The sequence below is a fragment of the Urocitellus parryii genome, chromosome 5 (assembly GCF_045843805.1).
Source record: "Urocitellus parryii isolate mUroPar1 chromosome 5, mUroPar1.hap1, whole genome shotgun sequence".
NCBI classification, from domain to species: domain Eukaryota; kingdom Metazoa; phylum Chordata; class Mammalia; order Rodentia; family Sciuridae; genus Urocitellus; species Urocitellus parryii.
The window spans coordinates 44,045,894-44,071,816 of NC_135535.1; the positions used below are offsets into that span (position 1 = coordinate 44,045,894).

Below are 25,923 nucleotides of genomic sequence, written 5' to 3' on the forward strand. Positions count from 1 at the left end.
GATAGTTGTAGTTTTGTGGATTGGTTACTGTGTCCTCTATTCTGTACCATTGGTCCACCCGCCTGTTTTGGTACCAGTACCATGCTGTTTTTGTTACTATTGCTCTGTAGTATAGTTTGAAGTCTGGTATCGCTCTACCACCTGATTCACACTTCCTGCTTAGCATTGTTTTTGCTATTCTGGGTCTTTTATTATTCCATATGAATTTCATGATTCTTTTATCTATTTCTACAAGAAATGCTGTTGGGATTTTGATTGGCATTGCATTGAACTTATAGAGAACTTTTGGTAATATCGCCATTTTGATGATGTTAGTTCTGCCTATCCATGAGCAGGGTATATTTTTCCATCTTCTAAGGTCTTCTTCTATATCTTTCTTGAGGGTTCTGTAATTTTCATTGTATAAATCTTTCACCTCTTTTGTTAGGTTGATTCCCAAGTATTTTATTTTTTTGGAGGGATATTGTGAATGGAGTAGTTGTCCTCATTTCCGTTTCAGAGGGTTTGTCGCTGATATACAGGAATGCCTTTGATTTATGCGTGTTGATCTTATATCCTGCCACTTTGCTGAATTCATTTATTAGCTCTAATAGCTTCTTTGTAGACCCTTTTGGGTCTGCTAGGTATAGAATCATATCATCTGCAAATAGTGATAATTTAAGTTCTTCTTTTCCTATTTTTATGCCTTTAATTTCTTTCGTATGTCTAATTGCTCTGGCCAGTGTTTTGAGGACTATGTTGAACAGAAGTGGTGAGAGAGGGCATCCCTGTCTTGTACCAGATCTTAGAGGGAATGCCTTCAATTTTTCTCCATTCAGAATGATGCTGGCCTGTGGCTTATCATAGATTGCTTTTACAATGTTGAGGTATGATCCAGTTATCCCTAATTTTTCTAGAGTTTTGAACATAAAGGGATGCTGTACTTTGTAGAATGCTTTTTCTGCATCTATCGAGATGATCATATGGTTCTTATTTTTAACTCTATTGATGTGGTGAATAACATTTATTGATTTCCGTATGTTGAACCAGCCTTGCATCCCAGGGATGAATCCTACTTGATCATGGTGTATAATTTTTTTGATATGTATTTGAATCCGATTCGCCAGAATTTTATTGAGGATTTTTGCGTCAAGGTTCATTAGAGATATTGGTCTGTAGTTTTCTTTCTTTGAAGTGTCTTTGTCTGGTTTCGGAATCAGGGTGATGTTGGCCTCGTAGAATGGATTTGGAAGTTCTCCCTCTTTTTCTATTTCCTGAAATAGCTTGAAAAGTATTGGTGTTAGTTCCTCTTTAAAGGTTTTGTAAAACTCTGCTGTATACCCATCCGGTCCAGGGCTTTTCTTAGTTGGTAGTCTTTTGATGTTATCTTCTATCTCCTCTATTGTTATTGGTCTGTTTAGGTTGTCTATATTCTCCTGGCTCAATCTGGGCAGATCATAAGACTTAAGGAATTTATCTATGCCTTCACTATCTTCTATTTTATTGGAGTATAAGGATTCAAAATAATTTCTGATTATCTTCCGTATTTCTGAAGTGTCTGTTGTGATATTGCCTTTTTCATCCCGTATGCTAGTAATTTGGGTTCTCTCTCTTCTTCTCTTCGTTCGCATGGCTAAGGGTCTGTCAATTTTATTTATTTTTTCAAAGAACCAGCTTTTTGTTTTGTCAATTTTTTCAATTGTTTCTTTTGTTTCAATTTCATTAATTTCAGCTCTGATTTTAATTATTTCTTGCCTTCTACTTCTTTTGCTATTGTTTTGCTCTTCTTTTTCTAGGATTTTGAGATGAAGTATGAGATCATTTATTTGTTGGTTTTTTCTTTTTTTGAGGAATGCACTCCAAGCAATGAATTTTCCTCTTAGAACTGCTTTCAATGTGTCCCATAGATTCCAATATGTTGTGTCTGTGTTTTCATTTAACTCTAGGAATTTTTTAATTTCCTCCTTGATGTCTTCTAAAACCCATTGATCACTCAGCAACCTATTGTTCATTCTCCAAGTGATGCTTGATTTTTCCTTCCTTCTTTTATCATTGATTTTCAGTTTCATTCCATTATGATCAGATAAGATGCATGGTATTATCTCTACCCCTTTATATTGTATAAGAGTTGCCCTATGACATAATATATGGTCTATTTTGGGGAAGGTTCCATGTGCTGATGAGAAAAAAGTGTAACTATTTGATGTTGGGTGGTATAGTCTATATATGTCAATTAAGTCTAGGTTGTTAATTGTGTTATTGAGTTCTATAGTTTCCTTATTTAACTTTTGTTTGGAAGATCTGTCCAGTGGTGAGAGAGGTGTGATTGTTATGTCTTGTTGGTGTATGGTTCCCTTGAGCAGTATGTAGTGTCCCTCTTTATCCCTTTTGATTAACTTTGGCTTGAAATCTATTTTATTTGATATGAGTATGGTTACTCCTGCTTGTTTCCGCAGTCCATATGAGTGGTATGATTTTTCCCAACCTTTCACCTTCAGTCTATGAATATCTTTTCCTATCAGATGCGTCTCCTGTAGACAGCATATTGTTGCGTCTTGTTTTGTGATCCATTCTACTAGCCTGTGTCTCTTAATTGGTGAGTTTAAGCCATTAACATTTAGGGTTATTATTGAGATATGGTTTGTTCTTCTATCCATATTTGTTTATTGATGTTACTAAACCTGATTTGTTATCCTCTTTGACTACTTTCCCCCCTTTACTGTCCTACCTCCCATTGTTGGTTTTCAATGTTATTTTCCATTTCCTCTTCCTGTAATGTTTTGCCAAGGATTTTTTGAAGAGATGGTTTTCTAGCTGCGAATTCTTTTAACTTTTGTTTATCGTGGAAGGTTTTAATTTCATCTTCTAACCTGAAGCTTAATTTCGCCGGATACATGATTCTTGGTTGAAACCCATTTTCTTTCAGTGTTTGAAATATGTTATTCCAGGATCTTCTAGCTTTCAGAGTCTGTGTTGAGAGATCAGCTGTTATCCTGATTGGTTTACCCCTAAATGTAATCTGCTTTCTTTCTCTTGCAGCTTTTAAAATTCTCTCCTTATTCTGTATGTTGGACATCTTCATTATAATGTGTCTAGGTGTGGATCTCTTATGATTTTGTACATTCAGCGTCCTGTAGGCTTCTAGGATTTGGGATTCTGTCTCATTCTTCAAGTCTGGGAAGTTTTCTTGTATTATTTCACTGAATAAACTGTTTATTCCTTTGGTATGGAGCTCTGTGCCTTCCTGTATCCCAATGACTCTTAAATTTGGTCTTTTGATATTGTCCCATAATTCTTGGGTGTTCTGCTCATGGTTTCTTAGCAGACTTGCTGAGCTGTCTATGTTCTTTTCCAGTTGAAATACTTTGTCTTCATTGTCTGATGTTCTCTCTTCTAAGTGATCTACTCTGCGGGTAGTATTCTCAATTGAGTTTTTAAGTTGGTTTATTGTTTCCTGCATTTCTAGAATTTCTATTTGTTTGTTTTTTATTACCTCTATCTCCCTGTGAAATTGATCTTTTACTTCCTGGATTTGTTTGTCAATGTGATCTATCATTTTCTGATTTTGCTGTCTCATGTCTTCCTTGAGACTCCAGATCATCTGAAGCATATATATCCTGAACTCTTTATCTGACATTCCATCTGTTGCAGCTATTACCTCTTCTAAAGTTGAGTTGACCTGCATTGATTGTGGTCCTTTCTTTCCTTGTCTTTTCATACTGCTCACGTTTCTTTCTGCTTGGTGCAACTGTTGTGTTTTTGAAATTTACCCCCTATTTATTTATGTTGCTCTTGTATAGTTGGGAAGTCTCCCTTGCAGGGCGGGTAGTGGCTGTGGTCCTCCTCTAATTATGGTGGTCTGTCTACCACGCTGATCGGTCGCAGGTCTGCCCCCCCTGCGGGCACGGGTGGCGGCTTTGCTCTGCCCCCACTCCAATTGTGGTAACGTAACTACCACGCCCTGGGGTCTTTGGTCCTGATCTGGATGTGGGTGGCGGCTCTGCTGGGTCCCCACTCCAATTGGTGTGACGTGTCTACCAAGCTGGCAGACCTTTAGGCTGGTGGGTCGCAGTTCTGCACAGTCCCCACTCCCAATGGGGGTACCTGAGTACCTCTCCAACAGGTCTCTGAGCCCCCTCCGGACTCGGGCGGCGACCCTGCTCCACCCCCACTCCAACCCGTGTGACGCGACTGCCTCGGTGTTACGTGTCCACCATGCTGGCAAGCTACCTGGCCTGACTTGCCAGTGGGCAGCAGGTCTGCCTGCCCTGCTTGCTCAGATGGCAGTTCTGCACAGCCCCTACTCCAAATGAGGTTACTTGGCTACCACGCCGTGGGGTCGCTGGTCGTATTCTAGGCGTGGGTGGCTACTCTCTTCAGCCCCAGCTGCGTTTGGGGTGTCATGATACCAGGCCGGCGGGTCACTTGGCCTGCTCTGGGTGCAGGTGGAAGTTCCACTCTGTCCCCAAGGCACCCAGCAGGACCCTGATTGAGAAGCAGTCACTGCTGGTTCCCTAGCCCTGGGCCAAAGCAGCTTAGGTAGCCGGAACCCCACCTCTCCAATCCCGATACACTCTCCGCTGGGAACTGGCGACCCCACGGGTTCCCCAGCCCCAGGCCAAAACTGTTCCGGGAGTCAGAACTCAGTCGCCCCAAGCTCAGCGCACGCTCCACTTGGAGCTGGCCTCCCCCGGCAGTCTCCGCAGTTTCCTCAGACCTGGGCCAGGTTAGCCCGGGAACCAGAATCCAGCTGCTCAGTGCCCAGCGCACGCCTTGCCCGGCACGAGCCCCTAGGAGTATTCTCCACAAGATCCCCAGTCCCGAGCCTGAGCAAGAAATCTGTCTGCTAGACGCAGGCAAATACCAGCCTAAAATCACCTGTTCCGTAGTTGAATGGGCTGAGATCAGTAGAACACGGGGATGATTACATCATCTCTCCGAAATGGCGGCTGCTGTCCTCCTCTATGGTCCGACCGGTGTCTGGAACCAGGCTGTACCGCTTCTCTCCTCTGTCTCAAAGCAGGAACTCAGCACTAAGGGCTCCGATGTACCACTGGCGAGAGCCCCCCGAATCCGTATCGCTGTTCCCCCGCTCCGGCACCCTGCTGCTCCCCGGCGTGCGCCACAGACTCCAGCTGCGGGGCGATCTCCTGTCAGGCTATGCGACCCTCCGTGCGGAGAAATGGAGCTCTCACAACCGAACTTCGCACGATAGAAATCTGTCCACTAGATTCTGGAGCACCTCAATTTCACTGGAAATTCCCAACAAGATAGCCTTCAGCCGTTTCACATCGTCTTTCTCCCGTTTAATGACGCAGCGCACTGGGGTGATGCATTCCCTTCTCCGCCATCTTCCTCTCCACCCTGAAGTGCGGTATAAACTTTAAGTAACAAAATGAAATCCTTATTCAGTTAATTTGTGATTTTCTGTTACACAAATGTTTTGCTAGAGCGATTATATTAAAAACAAACTCTCTTAAAATCTACTAGCACTAAGAATAGTAAAAATGAATATATAATACAACAGAATCCATTTTAATCTTTCTTAAATGGAGCTTGGTTTGAGTACAGGATTTTAAATCTGATACTGAGGAAAACATATAATCCTTGTTTTTTTAATGATAAGACAGTATATCCTGTTTTCTTTCTCAGAGGGATGTCAAAATTGTAAATGATTAAAGCATCATCAATACGAAATATTTTAATATCAATCAACAAATTTGGGGGAGCATTATCAACTAAACAATAATTATTGATAATAAACTAATCATAATATTATATCCCTTGGAGAAATAAACTGCTGCCTTTAATTTCTCCATGTCTCTTCTTCTACAACAGTAGTTGATGGAGACTATATGCAAGCTTAAGCTACTGTTTTTCTCTGGCTCCAAATCTTTGTCTCCTGGGGAATAGATGGTATTTCAACATGAAACAGACTGGTTTAATTCTAGTTATCCTTCCAAATTCTAAGATGTTCTCATCAGAAACCAGGTATTGCTAGAAATTCCAGAGAGAAAGAGGGGGAGAGAGAAGAAAAGTGTATTACCTAAGCCACCATAATAAGAATATAAATTCCATAAAGACAGAGATGTTTAAAGGTTTCACTAATTTCCAAAATTTAAGATTTAAAAACAAAAACAATGGCAACATATAGCAAGATACAATATGTGTATTTGTTGACTTGTAGGCTCAGAAAATGCTATCCCAAAATATGATACCTCCGAAGTCATTCTCTTACCTTCTCCCATTCTCCATTCTTCTGCTCTCCTTTCCATTTGGTGTGGCTTAAAGAAATTAGAACTCTACCCCTACAAAGTAAGCTGTAAAGCTGAGGAGACACACGTTTTTTTTTTTTTAAATATTGTTCTAATTAGTTATACATGACAGCAGAATGCATTTCACTTTATTGTACACATATAGAGCACAACTTTTCATTTCTCTGGTTATACACAATGCAGCATCACATTGTGCAATCATACATGTACCTAGGGTAATGATGTCCTTCTCATTCCACCATCTTTCTTGACCCCATATTCTCTCTCCTGCCTCCCCTTTTCCCAACCCTAAGTTCCTCCATTCTTCCCATGCCCCCTCACCACATTATAGATCAGCTTCCACATATCTGAGAGAATATTTGGCCTTTGGTTGTTTGGGATTGGCTTACTTTGCTTAGCATGATATTCTCCAACTCCATCCATTACCTCTAAATGCCATAATTTTATTCTCCTTTAAGGCTTTTATTCCATTGTGTATATATACCACAGTTTCTTTATCCATTTATATATTGAGAGGCATCTAGGTTGGTTCCACAGTTTAGCTATTGTGAATTGAGCTGCTATGAACATTGGTGTGGCTGCATCACTATAGTATGCTGATTTTAAGTCCTTTGGGTATAGACCAAGGAGTGGGATAGCTGGGTCAAATGGTGGATTCATTCCAAGTTTTCTAAGGAATCTCCATACTACTTTCCAGAGTGGTTGCATTAATTTGCAGTCCCACCAGCAATGTATGAGTATGCCTTTCCCCCCACATCCTTGCCAACACTTATTGTTGCTTGTATTCTTGACAATTGCCATTCTGACTAGAGTGATCTCTTCCCTTATTCCCTGAAGATCCTCATGTGACAGGTGTTCTTCCCCATACCCAGGAAGAAGGAATGTCATACAGATGCTCAGGAAAGAATCTGAGCAAACAGGTGTTATTAAGTTCCCCAATGATTACCATCATATCAGACTCCTTTTTTTTTTTTTTGGTACAATCACGTTTCTCTACCTCTATCCCCTTCTTTAATGTTACTAAATGTAAAATTACCCAGGTTTCCCTGGGCCATTTGGGTCTTCATTTTAATGGCTCCCACATTATATAAAACTTTGGTTAAATAAAGTTGTAAGGCTTTTCTCTTATTATTCTGTCATTTGTTATAAGGATATCAGTCACCAACCTTTTGATGGATGAGGAAAAGATACTACTTTTTCTTTCTCACATTACAAGAATGTAAGAAATGAACCCTTTGGATTACTTTTAGGATCTATGTAGAAAAGGCAAATTCAGAGTCATAAAGTAGAATGGAGTTAGCAGGTGCTGGGGAGAAGAGAGACAGCAAAAAAGTTTTGGAAATGCTGGTTACCCAACATTATGAATGTGATTAATGCCACTATATTATGCACATAGAATGGTTAAGATATATTTTTCAATTCATATTATATAGTAAACCTTTTAAAAGAATTATAATTCTAATCTACAAAAATTCACCAATTTAGAATTATGCATATATCTTATACACCTTTCCATCCATTCAAGTACCCCAAAAGCTGTCAATGTTTTAAATCTCTAAACAGAGCTTAATTCTGTTTGCTTTTGAACTTCACATGCATGAAATCATAGAAAACATTCTTTTGGTATCTGAATTCTAAGTTTATTTTTTTTAGATTCCTTTTTTTTAGATTCCTTATATTTTTGCAATTTTTAAGTTTCCAAGTTGTGTGTCATTGTAGGAACATACCACAATTTGTTTTTCCAGTCTCTTTATGACAATATTTGAACTCCTTATAATTTTGAGTTATTTTAAATTAAGTCACTACAAATACTCATATATCCTTTGTGGATATAAGTTAATGTTTTTTAATTTTTTTATCTTAAAGTTTTAAAATTGACATAAAAATAAGATATATTTGTGGGACACCTATGTGATATTTCAATCCATGTATCCACTACACTATGTTCAAATAAGAGTAAACCTATCTACTTCCTCAACATATATCATTACTTTGTGGTAAAATATTCAAAAAAATATTTTTTTAAAATATACAGTACATTATTGTTGTCATTAGTCATGAAAGTGTGAAAAGGAATTTCAGAAATTATTTCTCCTCTCTACAAAGTATCAATTAATCAATTTTTTCCTATACATTTATTCACTGTATTCACACAGACTCTGGCAAGAACTATTCTACTATCAACTTCTGTGAGGGCAACACTTTTAGATTTCACATCTTAGTGAAATCACATTATATTTATCTTTTTGCTTCTGATTTATTTCACCTAGTATAATGACCTTCAGTCCCACCATAATGACAGAATTTCTTCTTTTCATGGCTGCATATTATTTTATTATGTGTAAATATTTTCTATCTCCATTTGTCAGCTTATGAATATTTAGAGTGTTTGCATTTCTTGGTTATTATGAATAGTGCTGGAATTACCATGGAAATCTCCTTGACCAACTTATTCCATTTCCCTTCAACTACTCATGAGTGTCCTGGGTAAGTCCTTTCTAGTAGTGGAATTGCTGGATCATATGGTAGTTCAATTTTTAACTTTTTTGAGCAACTTCCATACTTTCTTTCATAATGAGTACAGTGCTTAGTACACATTTGTACTGTACGGTCTTTCATAATTAGTATGGTATTCATAATGATTGTACTAATTCTCATTCTTACCAATAGCGTGCAGGGTTCCTTCTAATCTACATCCGGTCTAGCACTTTTTTTCTTTTTCATAATAGTGCTTTTAATTGAAGAGAAGTGATACTGCACTTTGGTTTTGATTTGCATTGCCCTGATAACTACTGATGTTGAGCATTTTTATATATTTGCTAGCAATTTAAATGCCTTTCTTTTCTAGAAATGTCTGAGAATATTATCCATTTTAATCAAATTACTATTTTTGTATTATTTATTTATTTTGCCATTGATAGTTTGAGTCATTGTATATCCTTGGCATTAATCCCCTGTCAGATATATAGTTTGCAAATAATTTCTTCCTTTCTTCAGGTTTTCTCTTCATTCTATTGATGGATTGCTATACAGGAAATTTAGTTATATGTAATTCCATTTATCTATTATGATTTTGTTTCCTATGCTTCTAGGGTTTTGTCCAAAAAAAAAAAAAAAAAAGCCCATTTAAATGTCCTGAAGCATTTATCCCATTTTCTTCTAGTTTGTTTGCTTCTCTCGTTCTTCATTCTTTCCTCCTCCTCCTCCTCCTCCTCCTCCTCCTCCTCCTCCTTCTTCTTCTTTTTCTTCTTCTCCTCCTCCTTCTCCTCCTCCTCCTCCTCCTCCTCCTCCTCCTCTTTCTTCTTCTTTCTCTCTCTCTCTTCTCTCTCTCTCTCTCTCTCTCTCTCTCTCTCTCTCTCTCTCTCTCTCTCTTTCTCTCTCTTTCTTTCTTTTTATAGTACTGGATTGAACCCAAGGGCTTCACACATGCAGACCAGGCAAGCACTTTAACACTAAACCATAATCTTGGCCCTTTCTAGTTGCTTTACAGTTTCAGGTTTTATATTTAAGTCTGAATCCATTTTGAGAGGGATTTTGCATGCTGTGAGAGATGGGTCTACTCACATGTTCCCACATGTAAACATCCACTTTTCCCCACATTATTGAAGAAACTCTACTTTCCCTAATGTGTGTTCTTCAGCACTTTTGTCAAAGATCAGTTGGCTGTAGATGCATAGGTTTTATTCTTGGTTCTCTAGTGTGTGATGTTGATCTATGTATCTACTTTTATGTCAATATCACACTATCTTATCTACTATAGCTTTGTAGTGTTTTGAAGTACGATAGCATAATTCCACTTTATTCTTCTTGCTCAAGATTGTTTTGATTATTTAGGGTTGGGGGGGGATTAGATGAATCTTAACAGTTTTTTTTTCTAATTTTGTGAAGGATATTATTAGTATTTTGGTATAAATTGCAATGATTTTGTAGATTGCTTTGGGTAATATGGAAATTTTAACAATATTGATTTTCTTAATTCATGAATATGGAACGCCTTTTCATTTTTGTGTGTGTTCTCTTCAATTTATTCCATCAATGTATTATAGTTTTATTGTATAAATTGTCCATGTCTTCAGTTAAATTAATTTCTAGTATTTTATTTATTTATATATTTTGAGGCAATTGTAAATAGGATTGTTTTCTTCATTTCTTTTTCAGAAAATTCCCTATTGGTTATTACAAAACTATTGATTTTCTATGTTGATTTTTTTATCCTGTAAATTTCTGTAATTCATTTATTGTTTTAATACATACTTTGAGGTGGAGCCTTTGGGGTTTTCTATATATAGGATAATATCTTCCGCAAACAGTGACAATTTGATGTCCTCTTTTTCAATTTGTATTTTTTTTTATTTCTTTATCCTGCCTGATTTCTGTTCCTGGGACTTTTTTTTTTTTTTTTTTTTTTCCTTTTTTTTTTTTTATTGGTCGTTCATAACATTACATAGTTCTTGATACATCATATTACACGGTTGATTCACGTGGATTATGAACTCCCGCTTTTACCCCGTATACAAATTGCTGTATCACATCAGTTTCCCTTCCATTGATTGACATATTGCCTTTCTAGTGTCTGATGTATTCTGCTGTCTGTCCTATTCTCTACTATCCCCCCTCCCCTCCCCTCCCCTCCCCTCCCCTTTTCTCTCTCTACCCCTTCTACTGTAAATCATTTCTTCCATTTGTATTATCTTGTCTTACCCCTCCTTTCCTCTTATATGACATTTTGTATAACCCTGAGGATCGCCTTCCATTTCCATGCACTTTCCCTTCTCACTCCCTTTCCCTCCCACCTCTCATCCCTGTTTAATGTAGATCTTCTTCTCAAGCTCTTCGTCCCTACCCTGTCCTTGTTTACTCCCCTTATATCAAAGGAGTCATTTGGTATTTGTTTTTTAAAGATTGACTAGCTTCACTTAGCATAATCTGCTCTAATGCCATCCATTTCCCTCCAAATTCTATGATTTTGTCATTTTTTAATGCAGAGTAATACTCCATAGTATATAAATGCCACATTTTTTTTATCCATTCATCTATTGAAGGGCATCTAGGCTGGTCTCCAATAAAATAGAAGATACTGAAGGCATAGATAAATTCCTTAAGTCTTATGATCTGCCCAGATTGAGTCAGGAGGATATAGACAACCTAAACAGACCAATAACAATAGAGGAAATAGAAGAAACCATCAAAAGATTACCAACTAAGAAAAGCCCAGGACCGGACGGGTATACAGCAGAGTTTTACAAAACCTTTAAAGAGGAACTAACACCAATACTTTTCAAGCTATTTCAGGAAATAGAAAAAGAGGGAGAACTTCCAAATTCATTCTACGAGGCTAACATCACCCTGATTCCGAAACCAGACAAAGACACCTCAAAGAAAGAAAACTACAGACCAATATCTCTAATGAACCTTGATGCAAAAATTCTCAATAAAATTCTGGCGAATCGGATTCGAATACATATCAAAAAAATTATACACCATGATCAAGTAGGATTCATCCCTGGTATGCAAGGTTGGTTCAATATACGGAAATCAATAAATGTTATCCACCACATCAATAGACTTAAAAATAAGAACCATATGATCATCTCGATAGATGCAGAAAAAGCATTCGACAAAGTACAGCATCCCTTTATGTTCAAAACTCTAGAAAAATTAGGGATAACTGGATCATACCTCAACATTGTAAAAGCAATCTATGATAAGCCACAGGCCAGCATCATTCTGAATGGAGAAAAATTGAAGGCATTCCCCCTAAGATCTGGTACAAGACAGGGATGCCCTCTCTCACCACTTCTGTTCAACATAGTTCCTGGGACTTTTTATAAAAATATTTAAAGTGGGTATCCTTGCCTTATTCTAGAAATTACAGACAGAGCTTACAGTTTGCCCCCATTCAGTATTATGTTAGCTGTTGGCTTGTTTATATGGACTTTATTATGTAGAGGAGTATTCTTTCTATACCTGTTTTGTTCAGAGTTTAATCATGAAGGATCCCTGAGCTTTTTCCAATGATTTTTCTGCATCTCTTCTGATGATCATATGTTTTTGCCCTTCATTTTGTTCATGATCTATCACTCCCATTTTTTGATTGATGAATGTTTAATCATCCTTGCATCCTTGGGATGAATCCTACTTGATCACAATGAGTAATGTTTTAATGGGATATTAGATTTTGTTTGCTATATTTCATTGAGTATTTTGGTGTCTCTATTCATCCATTCAGGATGTGGCCTTCAGATATTTTGTTTTATTCTTGTTGTCTTGTCCTTCTCTGTTTTTTTGTTGTTTGTTTTAATAATAATGCTGGCATCATAGAATGAGTTGGAAGGGTTTCCTCCTCTTCCATTTTTTGGAATAATTTGAGAAACTGTAGGAGATCAGGCCTAGTTGGAGGAAGTGGATCACTGGGGAGTATGTCTTGGAAGTGTATATCTTGTCCTCAACTCTTGCTTTCTCTCTTTATCTCTCTGTTTACAGGTCACCTAGAGGTGAACATCTTTGCTCTGGCACATCCTTCTGCATCACCACATGCCCAGGAACAATGGATTTTGTCAAGTATGGGCCAAAACTTCTGAAACCCTGAACTGAAGTAAATAATTCCTCCTCCAAATTATTTTCTCAGATATTTTTGTCACATAGTGAGATAGCTAACACAGAGACCTATCTAATAATATTGATGTATTACTTTATTATTTTCATTGTTTCATTTTTTTAGTTTGTATACTAAAGATATGAGTGATTTCTGTGTTACATGTAGAATATTAGAGCATTCTGAATTTTTTCCTATAGTTACTCTAACCAGGGAGTTTTGTATCTTTTGAGTTCTTCTTGTTAGCATCTCATTCATTCAGTTTGAAGAACTCCCTCTAGTATGTCTCGTAGGACATGCCTGGTGGTAATAAATTCTCTCAGTTTTTGTTTGTCTGGGATGTCTTTATAGCTTTCATTTCTAAAGGATAGCATTGTTGGATACAGTATTTCGGGTTGAGAGTCTTCTTTTTCCTTTAGCACTGTGAAATTTTTATTCCTTTCCCTCATGACCTGAAACATTTCTCCTGAGAAGTTGCCATCAAGAAAATTAGAAAATTCTTATTATGTGCTTTTCTCTTGCTGCTTTGATAATCCTTTCTTTGTTTTTCACCAGTAAAGACTTCACTATAATATACTCGGTTGCATTGAATTGAATTTGACTGGCGACCTTTGACCTTCCTATACCTGAAGGTTTACTATCCTTCTCTGTATTTGCTAGGATTATTTTATTTCTTTTAATAAGCATTCTATACCATTAGAATTTGATAGTCCTTCTTGAGCCACTATAACCACAGTATTTGCTCTTTTAATGATGCCCCAAGATTTCTCTATTTTCCTCAATTTGTTTCTCCTCTGTGTATTTTCAAGTAATCTTTCTTTGAGTTTGTGTTTGATCTATTCTGATATTGTTGCATTTTATCACATTTTACATTTTCTTCATGTGCTTTTCAGTTCAAAGATTTCTGTTTGCTTTCCATAATTACTTCAATATCTCTGTTGTGTTTTTTCTGATAGAGTACTGAATCATTTCTCTGTATTTTCTTGAAGTTTATTGAGTTTCTTTAAAACAGCTGTTTCGGATTCTCTGTGCGAGGGTTTGTACATATCAGTTGCTAAATACTTAGTTTCTGGCATTTATTTTGTCTGTTTGGTTAAGTCATAGTTCATTGAGATTTCTTGATATTGATGTGTAAGGTTGTCAATGCATACTGAAATTTCTCAGTTTGTGTGCAATGTAGTGTGCACATTGAAGGATTAGGTATTTATTGTAACCTTCATAATCTGTCTTTGTTCCTGTCCTTCCAGATTCTAAGTAGGCTTCTTGTTTCCTCTGAGTCTGTGGTGACTTCCACTATTTTAGGACTAGTTGGCACCCCAACACCAGACTTGCCCCAAGTCTGCCATTGTTGTGTTCACCATTTTAGCACTAGAGGGCCCCCCAAGCCCAAGTTTATCCCTAACATGCAGTTGGTGTATTCTTCAGAATGCACTAGGGGAGTGTCTAAAAGTGGATGCTCATTCTCACAAGACTCACAAGTCCGATGGGCAGGCACTGGCACTGTGAGATTACACCTAGCTCTGTGCCCCACTGTGGAGGGAACGGCCCCAGGTTCCTAGGTGACAACTTGATACCAATCTCCTTCTTTCTCCTACATCATTTTTCCCACCAAAAGGACAAGTGTTTTCTCCATGTTGTACTCCTTAAGCTTGGGAGAGGGTTGAGAAGGATAGTCCTGTAGCTACCAACACTGCAATGCCCAAAATTTACAACCCACCAAGATCAGTACAAGACCAAGGCGCACGCTGCTATGGGTCGTCTGTGGCTGTGGTATATACCTGATCCAAAACAAAAACAACCAGTCACAGGTAATGTTGGCTGGAATAGAAATCTGACCAACTGGGACCATTGACCTTTACCTAGCATGGGGTAGGCCCAGTGACTTCATGTATGGGCACTAACCTGGGTACAGATACCAGTGGGATTAGTCCAGTGCTGGATTGCACAGGTCCCCCACTGAGTTCTAGGACAGTCTTATACTTACTTCTTTCTTTTTGATCCAGGAGATGCAGCTTTGCTCCAAGCTCTTCTTCCCAGGGTTTGGGGATGGGTGGTAGAGGCAGTTTCTTATCAACCCGGCTAACTTGGATTCGGAGGTTCGTCTATCTGAAGGAAGTGACTTGAGGACAGGAGCCATGGGGTTCTGCTGAATAGTGGGTTTCAGTGTGGCATTTTTGGTATTGCATTTTAAGACTGAGAACTGTACTTAATTTCTGTCCCCTACAACAAAAAAGAGGTATCTCTCTCCATTCTGCATTGCTTAAATTCAGAGGAGGGTGTTGAGGACAACTCTTCATTCTCCCTTCTTTAAAGTATCTTTTTCTTTTTACTGTGCTAAAAGCAGATACTGTGGTCTCTGTCTATTACCTGGTTTCTTTAAAGCTGTTGTATAGTAGTTTAATGTCAGAATAACTTTTCAAGTTGATATTTCTTCGTGGGAGTGTCGTATTTCACCACCATCTTGTTCTCTCCTTCCTATGGATGTATATTTCTCTAAAAAATTTCTTTTAAGGGCTGGAGTTGTGGCTCAGTGGTAGAATGCTTGCCTAGCATGTGTGAGGCACTGGGTTCGATTCTCTGCACCACATATAAATGAACAAAATAAAGGTCCAAATAAATTAACACCAATTTTGTTTTAAAATAAAAAATTTCTTTGAAGTAAGTATATAAAGTGGAACTGATGGATATCATGGATAGGTGTACATTCAGTGGAACATGCAGGTAATTCCATCTAAGCTGAAGCAGGAGGAATGCACATTCATGCCAGTGTCAGCTATTTTAATGATACTCCATCTCAAATGGAAAAATTAAAAGGGAAAAAAACAACTTCACAGGGCTGAGGATGTACTCAGTGTAAAGCACTGTTTCTTCTCCAGTTGGGGGGAGGGTCAATTTTAAAGTAGCAATGTGTATGTTCCATTTCACATTCCCAACAACAGTGCTTGAGAGTTCCAATAGCTCCACTTCTACATTAACATTTAGTGTTGTCAGTCATTTAGGTTTTAGCAATTGTAGAAGGTTTCAAATTATAGTTCACTATAGTTTTAATCTGATAATTATGTTGATATCTTTTTAAATGTACATTACTTGTCTGCATATCACTAATAAGTGTCTGTTCAGGTCTCTTGTCTAATTATTTTAAACTGGAATTTTTTAAATTATTGCTTTGCATTATTTATTTATCTGGCTGATTCAAATCCTGTGTCAAATTGTGGGTATTTAGTAGGTCTATATGCATTTTTGGAAAATAGTCTTTTTTCTTAGTTGATTTGCTTCTGTCTCTTGTCAAAAAACAACTGGCTTCACACATGCTCCTGTACTTTTTATTTCATTGATTTAGTTGCCTATCAAGACTTAAAAAACATATTGTTTTGTTTATAGTAACTTTATAGCAAAATATTAAGTTTTAGAATCAAATGATGTGAATTGACTTATTTTTACTCAATTATTTTGACTGTTCAATATATTTTAAAATCCATATATACATTTTAGTTACAACTCATCAATTACTACAAGAAATCTTGTTGGAATTTTTACTTCAAACAAATTTCATCTTTTTAGATCAAATGAAATCTTAGCAATATTAATTTGTTTAATTCATGTGTATGTTACATCGCTTCATTTAAATCATCTTTAATTTCAAAGTAGCAATTTCTTAGTTTAGAAGTTTAGATGGCTGCTTAACTATTATTAAATTTATCTTTATGTATTTTGGTGTTTCCACTAATAAATGTTTTAAATTAATTTAGTTTACATCAGCACATAAAAATATAATTACTTTAAAATTTTTGAGCTGTGGTCTTCCTATATTTACCTGTTATTCATAGTAGTACCTTTGCAAATTCCTTTGGATTGTCTATATAAGTAATTGTGTCCTTTGGAAATAAATAACAATTTACTTTCTTCCTTTGCAATATTTGTGCCTTCTCCTTTTACTGCATTGTTTGGTCATTTAATGTAAAGCTAAATAGAAGTGGTGAGCATAGATATCTCTTTTTCATTTGGGAAATTTAATGAGAAACTGTTTGTTATTGCACAACTAAGATGCTATTCATCAGAACTAGGAACTTGACTTCTATCTATATTTTCTGAGAGATTTTGTTATGTATGTATTTAGATGATCTTATATATATTTTTTACTTTATTCAATTAATGTGCTAATTTGCCTGGATCGGTTTTAAGTGTTTAAATGCTGTATTATTGAGATAATACTCATTTGTCTAGAATATATTGGGTCTGATACATTTTGTGCGCAAAGGTTTTGTTGAGTGTTTTTTAATCTATTTTCATGCAGATACTGACCTCAAATGTAATGTTCCAATAATATCAATGTTAAGCTTTGATTTTTGTTATTATGCTTTCCTCATAAAATGAATTACAAAGTTTTTTTTCCTCTTCTTTGGAAGAGACTTTACATATAATCAGTATTGTTCCTTACTTGAATATCTAACTCCATGTCCTAGAATTTTCTTTGTGACAGATGTTTGATGATGTATTTCATTGATATGAAGGTCTTCAGATTTTCTGTTTTTTGTCAGTTTTGGTAAGTTGTTATTTATAGAGAATATGCATTCTGCCAATTATTCATATGAATTCATTCATAAAATGTTCTTTGTTTTAAATTCTGCAGGAGTTATAGTAATGTCAAGTTATTGTTTGGAATTTTCAGGTTTATTTTCTTGAGAAATCTTGCAACTATTTCATTGATTCTATTATATTTGCTAAGGAACAAAATCTTGAATATGTTAACTACATCTATTTCTCTTTCCACCTCATTGGTTTATATTCTTGTTTATATTATTCCACTCCATTTATCTATTTTCTTGGTTTAATGTGGTTTTCTTTAGCTTTTAAGATGGAAAGTTAAATCTTTTATTAAGATACCTTTAACAGAAGCGTGCAAAAATAGATCCTTTCAAAGTACTGCTCTAGCAGTCACAGATCTGATGCTGTTTTGTCATTATCAGTTAGAAAGCTTTTCTAACTTATAATTTCGTCTTCTCTACATTCTGATATATTTAGAAATAATTTATTTTATATACAAATATTTATGGAATTTCTACACATTTTGATACTAATTTTAATTTAATTATTTCACAATCATAAATATTTTTATAGCTCATCAGTTTTCTGTATTGATTGAGATATATTTTAGGTGCCAGTGTTAAGTGTAGTGTTCTTAAGAAAGAATTAAATGGTTGGTTGATGCTGTCATTGCTGATTGTTTTCATCTTGGTGCTCTATCAATTTCTATAAAAGATGTATTAAAATTTTCAAATATTAATTTGGGTACGTGTACTTTTAACTTTGTTTCCTTTGGATTTTGCTTCATGTGTGTTAAAGCTATTTTATTAAATAGAAACCAGGATGGAACAGTCTTTACTCATAGCTTGTACTTATAATGTCTTGTTTGACCTGTTTTTTTTTCAAGATGTGTCTTGTTTTTGCATTCCAGAAGTTTTAGTAGGTGTGGCTCTTATTAATCTTGTTTATGACTTCCTTGTTCTTTAGACTTATAATTTGGTGCTTTTCATCACAATTGATAAAAAATAATGTGTGATTCTTCACTAATCTCTTTCCTGGACTCAATTCCATATATTTTAGAACATTTCATATTGCTTTATAAGTCTCTGGGGACCTTTTCACTTTTCAAAGTCATTTTTCTCTAGTTCTTAACATAGAATAGTTTTTACTAATCTATCTTCAAAACCAACAATCCATTTTTCTTCCCTTTCTTTATATGTGCTATAAAATCTACCCAGAAACTTTCTATTGTGAGATATTACAATTTCATACTCTAGAATTACCTTTTGGTTTACCATTATTGATTTTTTTCATGATATTCAGTTAATATAGCCATGTTTTTCTTCAAGTCCTTGAATATATTTATAATATCTGTTTTTACATTATTTTCTAGTTCCACATCTAGGTTATCCCTTTTTCAGTTTATCTAAAGTTTTTTTTTCTTTTCTTACTTTTTTTCTTTCTTCCTGAATACTAACTTACACATTAGAACACTTCACAAATTTTTGTTGTACACTGGGGTTATGGGTGACACTTTGTAGAGTTTCTGCCTGCTGTTCTCTTCTTGTACATTCTTTGATTTTTTTTTCTTTTTTTGTAATCAGATGGATTCATTACTGGACATAACACTTTGAGCTTGTGGAAGTTTGGTTTTACGCTGGAAAGCTCCACATTTTAACAACCATTTAATCTAATTTGATTGGACTCTCACTCAAAACTCTGTTCCCTCCCTACTCAGACTTTGTTAGAAGCAGTAATCTCAATCTTTCAGTCCTCCATTTTTTGTTTAATTTCTCCATTTCATTCTTTGTAATCTCTCACTTTCAAGTGCAGTTTAGAAGTAAATCATGGCTTTAAGAGAAATTATAGATATATATTTTAGGGGAGATCCTGCTTATTTTTTCTCCTTTTTAGGATTTACATGCTTAATTTTTAAAATATTCTTATTTTTTTTTAAATTTATGTATTTATTCTAATTTGTTATACATGATATCAGAATGCATTTCAATTCATAGTACACATATAGAGCACAGATTTTCATGCTTGGGTTGTACCAAAGTAAAGTCACATCATCCGTGCCTTCATACATGTATTTAGGATGATTATGTCCATTTCATTCCACCATCTTTCCTACTTCCATACTCCCAACCTTCCCCTCTCTCCCCTTTGCCCTATCTAAAGTTTCTTAATTCCTCCCATGCTCCCCACCCCAACCTCAGCTTCCACATGTCAGAGAAAAAATTTGGTCTTTGTTTTTTTGGGGATTGGCTTGCTTCACTTAGCATGATATTCTCCAGCTCCATCCATTGACCTGTAACTGCCTTGATTTTATTCTCTTTTATTGCTGAGTAATAGTCTATTGTGTATATATGCCACATTTTATAATCCATTCATCTATTGAAGGGCATCTAGGTTGGTTCCATAGTTTAGCTATTGTGAATTGTGCTGCTATAAACATTGAAGTGGCTGGGTACCTGTAGTATGCTGGTTTTAAGTCCTTTTAAGGAGTGGGATAGCTGGGTCAAATAGTGGTTACATTCCCAGTTTTCCAAGGAGTCTCTATACTGCTTTCCAGATTGGCTGCAACAATTTGCAGTCCCACCAGCAATGTATGAGTGTGCATTTTTCCCCACATTCTCACCAACAATTATTGTTGTTTGTATTCTTAATAGCTGCCATTCCAACTGGAGTGAGATGAAATCTTAGAGTAGTTTTTTGTTTGTTTTTGTTTTGAGAGAGAGAGAGAGAGAGAGAGAGAGAGAATTCTTTAATATTTATTTTTTAGTTTTTGGTGGACACAACATCTTTATTTTATTTTTATATGGAACCAGAGCCCCGGGCATGCCAGGCAAGCGCGATACCACTTGAGCCACATCCCCAGCCCCTTAGAGCAGTTTTGATTTGCATTTTTCTAATTACTGGAGACATTGAACATTTTTTTTCATATGTTTGTTGATTGATTATATATCATCATCTGAGAAGTGTCTGTTCAGATACTTGGCCCATTTATTGATTGGGTTATTTGTTTTATTTTGTTTTATTTTGTTTTGTTTTTTGGTGTTGTCTATATATCCTAGAGATTGGCACTCTATCTGATGTGCGTGTAGTAAAAATTTGATTTCAATCTGTAGGCTCTCTCTTCACCTCACTGATTATTTCTTTTGCTGAGAAGCAGCTTTTCAGTTGAAATCCATCCCATTTATTGATTATTGATTTTATTTCTTGTACTGTAGGAGTTTTGTTAAAGAAGTTGTCGCCTAATCTGATCTGATCTGATGAAGATTTGGGCCTACTTTTTCTTCTATTAGGCCCTGGGCCTCTGGGCCAGTTCCTAGGTCCTCCATCCACTTTGAGTAGAGTTTTGTGCATGGTGAGAGATAGGGGTTTAATTTCATTTTGCTGCATATGGATTTTGAATTTTCCCAGCACCCTTTATTGAAGATGCTATCTTTTCTCCATTACGTGTTTTTGGCACCTCTGTCTAGTGTGAGATAACTGTATTTATGTGGGTTTGACTCTGTGTCCTCTATTCTGTACCATTGATCTACAAGTCTATTTGAGTGCCAATACCACGCTGTTTTTGTTATTACTATTGCTGGGTGGTATAGTTTAAGGTCTGGTATAGTGATGTCATCTGGTTTACTCTTCTTACCTTGCTTTGACTATTCTGTGTCCCTTATGTTTTTCCAGATGAATTGCATGATTGCTTTTCCTATCTCCCTGAGGAATGTTATTGGTATTTTGATTTGAATTGCATTAAATCTGTTCAGTGCTTTTGGTAGAATGATCATTTTGACAATATTAATTCTGCCTATCCAAGAAAAAGGGAAATCTCCCCATCTTCTAAGTTTTTCTTTCTTTCTTTAGCATCCTGTAGTTAATTTCTATCGTACTCTGGTTACTTAAAATTCTGTTTTATGAATCTTAAGCTGGGATAGCTTGGCAACTTTCTACTTCGATTTTACCCTCTATTTTTAGATGACTGGAAATACCAGCTGGGGAAGACATGTACATCTGATTGACACACACTGTGGAAGACTGACAATCTTGCAGTTTCTTTCAGATTTGAATAGCCATGTACTACCTTCTAAACTTTTCCCCATTATCATTGTTAACTTTGGACTGATTATTCCAATTCAATCCACTTTGCCACTTTTGGTACTGAAACTCAATAATTTATTTTAAAAGTGCAGTGCAAAGGCCTTGCTATATAATTAACTTAAGTTGCCTCTAATTTGGATTTTAACCAAAGAGATATTTACACTTTTATAAATCATATACCCATACTAATGATTGATTTTTAAAAAGAAATTAAAAAGATTTGCATAATGTATTAAAATATGTGACAAATATATAACTGAATCACCATCAATCCTCTAAAAATCTAGCTTAAAAATTTACACTTTAATGCTACTTACTCTTTCAGATATAGTGACTTGAGATTTAAAATTTTAAAAACCATAAGACAACAGTTGGACATTAGACTTACAAAATATTTGTTATAGACTTGATTTTATACATACATTTGATTCTTATATTCCGAAAACATCCAGAAATGTTCTTAAGAAAAAGGGTTTTAAAGCAGCAATAACAACAACATCAATTAAACATCATAAATAGATTCACTAAACACACTAGGATTTTTTTTAACTTAAGTAATATCTATAATTAGATTTATAATATAATATTTCCTTTATATTTTAGCAAAAAGTACAGATAAATAACTAGTTTCTTTTCATCTTACAAAAGTGAATGGTAATATATAATTATAACTTTTCATGTAGAATTTTAAAAATATAAATATTTATCCCCTTACAAATTCTCTAGAGATATATGAAAGCTGAAATGTGGTAAATTTAATCAAGTAAATTTTCTTCCCATTTTTCCTTTAAATTAACTCAGTTCTCATAAGGTTCTCTTTTAATAATAATTAAAAGAGAATGAATGCAGAAGTTCCAGATCTCAAAACCTCTTATATCTTTTCCAACAGTAAGAGGAAATTTTCCTTCCCTAAAATTCAAGAAAATGTTCTTGTTTCCAATTGACTCTAATTGATAATATCAGCAGTTTGATACAGTTATAGAAGTCAGAATTATAAAATGGCTTGATTGTAACAGATATTATTCAGATAAGTCTTTTCTTGTAAAAGAGATGTGGAACCTCATCCAAAATACACCACTAAAAATGGATGGAAATGTGATTTTCTTGAAGGAAAATGGAGACAGAAATAATTATTGGAAGTCCATAACTAGTATTCATGAAATAGTCACTTCATTTTAATATTTCTCATCTTAAGATCTTGACTAGGAAGGCTTGTCACTAACCTTATCATTACAGATGTGATTTCAGTTGGAAAGCATCCCCACATTCTGGATTCTACAAATAAGTCTACCTAGGCCTCTTTGAATTCAGGTTTATGCTCCAAAGAAAAAAGGAAAAGAATAAAAGCATTACCCCAGCTTTTACAGCCCATGAGGCAAAGATAGAGACATTCCATTAATAATAGGATGCTATTACACATTTCATTACACTTAAGCTATTTTCCTTCTTTCATACATATTAAGCTTCTCAAACTGTGCACAACAAAAGATCCCTACAACAAAAACGCAGGTAATAATCAATATGCAATTCTCCTCTCTATTCATTCCCTTTGATGTGTGAGGTTGGACTGGGGAATGGAGAAGCTCAGGGTAGGGTTATTTTGAGGTACTTTTGAGCTGCTTATTAGCAAGCCCTTATTAGCAGCTTCTGATTACCAGCTCTCCTAAGGCAGTTGTGACACGTTTTGAAGATAACTCTTTTGTTCCATGGAAACCATAATGCCTACTTTAATCTGCAATGAATTCTAAAAAAGAAAAGAAAAGGCCAATTAAACTATAAAAATACCTCAAAAATCCCGGCTATACATCACTAGCTTTTACACCTTAGACAATATTAAATTATAGAGACCTTAGTGAAAAATCACATTTTGTATTGAAACTGGTCTGACAGCAGTAATGTGTGTGCTTTCACATGATGATAGGCACCAAAAACTTCAGCACCACCAATAACCCATTTAGAGATTAAAGGAACCTATAAATAAAATAACCCTAGAAAGGCTAATATTTACATAGATACTTCAATTAAAAGACAGATCAAATATTGTTGTATCACACAATCTAATGACAATTTATTGTGTTAGGAAACTGTTTTCTTTCCTACTGGTCAATGTAAACCTACATATAAGGCCATGTTCCAATGTCTGCTTTATTAAAAGTGTACATAAGTGACATCCTTAATCCTTAAAAAATGAAGAAAGCACCATCATTATTCCTATTTTACTGAGACATGGAGAGGTAACATACATACCCACTGTTACACAGTTGTTATAGTTTAGATGTGATGTTCCCCAAAAGATCACATGTGACTCAATGCAAGAAGCTCCAGACCTTAATTCACCTAATCCGTTAATTAATCCCTGGTGGAAATAACTGAGTGGTAACTGGAGGCAGATGGGGTGAGGCTGGAGGAAGTGGTTAATTGGGTGAATGGCTATGGGGTATATATTTTGTAGCTGGAGAGTGGAGTGTCTTTCTCTCTCTCTCTCCCCCCCTCTCCCTTTCCCTCTCCCTCCCCCTCCCCCTCCCCCCCTTCCTCCTTCCCTTGCTCTCTGCCTCTCCCTCTCCCTCTCCCACTCTCTCCCTCTCCCCCTCTCCCCCTCTCTCCCTCTCTCTCTCCCTCCTTCCTGATCACCATATTAGCTGCTTCCATCTGCCACACTCTTCCTGCCATAATGTTCTGCCTCACCTTGAGCCCTGAGAGTATAGCCGACCTTCTATGACTGGCGACTTCAGAAACTGTGAGCCCTCTAATAACCTTTTTCTCCCCTATAATTGTTCTGGTAAGGTCTTTTTGTCACAGTGGCGAAAAACCTGACAAAAACAATAGTCATTACAAAATATGGCCTGTATACAAAATTAGAAAGTTGAACTCCCATGTGTAGGTCATTAACCCTAAGGCAATAGTGACTGCATTTAAGAAGGGGATATAAGTATCTCTAATCCTTATTTGTAAACTTACCTTTCCAAACCTCTGAGGTAGTAATCTAGCATTTCCACTTAGCAATGTTTCTTTTTAAATTAGCCAGGCATTTTACTATCACCACCAGATAAATTTTATATACCCTTCCTCCTGTATCATTGGATTTTGCTCATACTATTTGTGTGTGTGTATATATGTGTGCTGTATTATCTTCCTTTTGACATGCATTTAATGAACCTCTGTTTAATGATCCAGATACCATGTAACTCCTATTAACTCCTAGCTGTTACTTCAAGGTTTGGTTTAAGATTCCCATCATATAGAAAGAATACATAATGCCTTTTCCTCACACTAACCATTCCTTACTTAAAGTTATTACTGTTGAGCACACTGAATATTGTGGGTTTCCATTCTTTCATCATGCACATACATAGGATTTTTGTGTGTGTGAAATAAGCCTCATATTTTAAATAAAAAGATACAAACCAAAGCTTAGTAATCTTAGCCAAGTGATTTGTCATAGCTGAGTCATTCTTTCTTTGTACCAAATGTTAATAATAGCAGTGATAATATGATTTAATTCATATTATTGGATCCTTCTATTAGAAGGATCCAATAAGGTGATGCAAATAGTCATTCCCAACAAAACCATAAAGAATATATATATATATAGTATATAGAGCAAAAGTAGTTTTTTTAATCCTACCCTGGTCCCAAACCACACCCATATTGCCTGTAATATTTAACCAGTCTTTTGCAATCAATTAACCATCCATATAAGAGTGTTATTTTAGCCTGATAGACATTTTAAGGGCACTTTGATAACTTTAGGTAATATGGTTTGCAAATTAGTCTCAAGCTATTTATATGAAAAAGAGTAGTTTATCTTACATAAGGGTAATTTCTCAACTGAAGCCAATGATCCAGTGAACATTGCTGCTGAGGCAGTTCCCTCTCTTTTGCCTCTTCCTCCTCTTCATCCTCCTCAACCTTGTCCTCATTTTTCTTCACAGGTTGAGTCATAGTTGTTGTCCATTAAACTATACATACTTAATATATGTGATTTTTTTTTTGTTTTGACATACATGCATCCTTCAAACCATAATCACAATCAAAACAATGAATATATGGGTCACCCATAACTTTGCTTGTGCTGCTTTATCAGCCCTTTTCCCTCCCCAATTCATCCTATTGGTCTGCTTTCTGTCACTATAGAGTTTGCTCGTACTTCCTAGAATTTCATATAACTTGAATCCACACAAAATGTACTCCTTTTTGTCTGGAAGATTTCATTTAACAAAATTATTTAGAAATTTATCTGTGACATTTCAGGTGTTATTAGCTAGCTCCTTTATACAATTGAGCAGAATTCCATTACATAAATATGATGCAGTTTGTTAATCCATTCACTTGTTCATGGCCAGTAAGGTTGTTTCCAGTTCTTAGCTAATACAGATAAACCTTCTATAAGCATTGTGTGCAAGTCTTGAGTGAATATATGCTTACAGTTATCTTGGGTAAATATGTAGG

The 25,923-nt window shown here is 35.8% G+C and overlaps 1 pseudogene; it reads right to left on the minus strand.

Annotated features, from left to right (window-relative positions):
* LOC113181227 (small ribosomal subunit protein uS2 pseudogene) overlaps positions 1 to 25,416 on the minus strand; it is a 128,173-nt pseudogene extending 102,757 nt beyond the window's left edge.
* Positions 25,417 to 25,923: the final 507 nt, after the last annotated feature.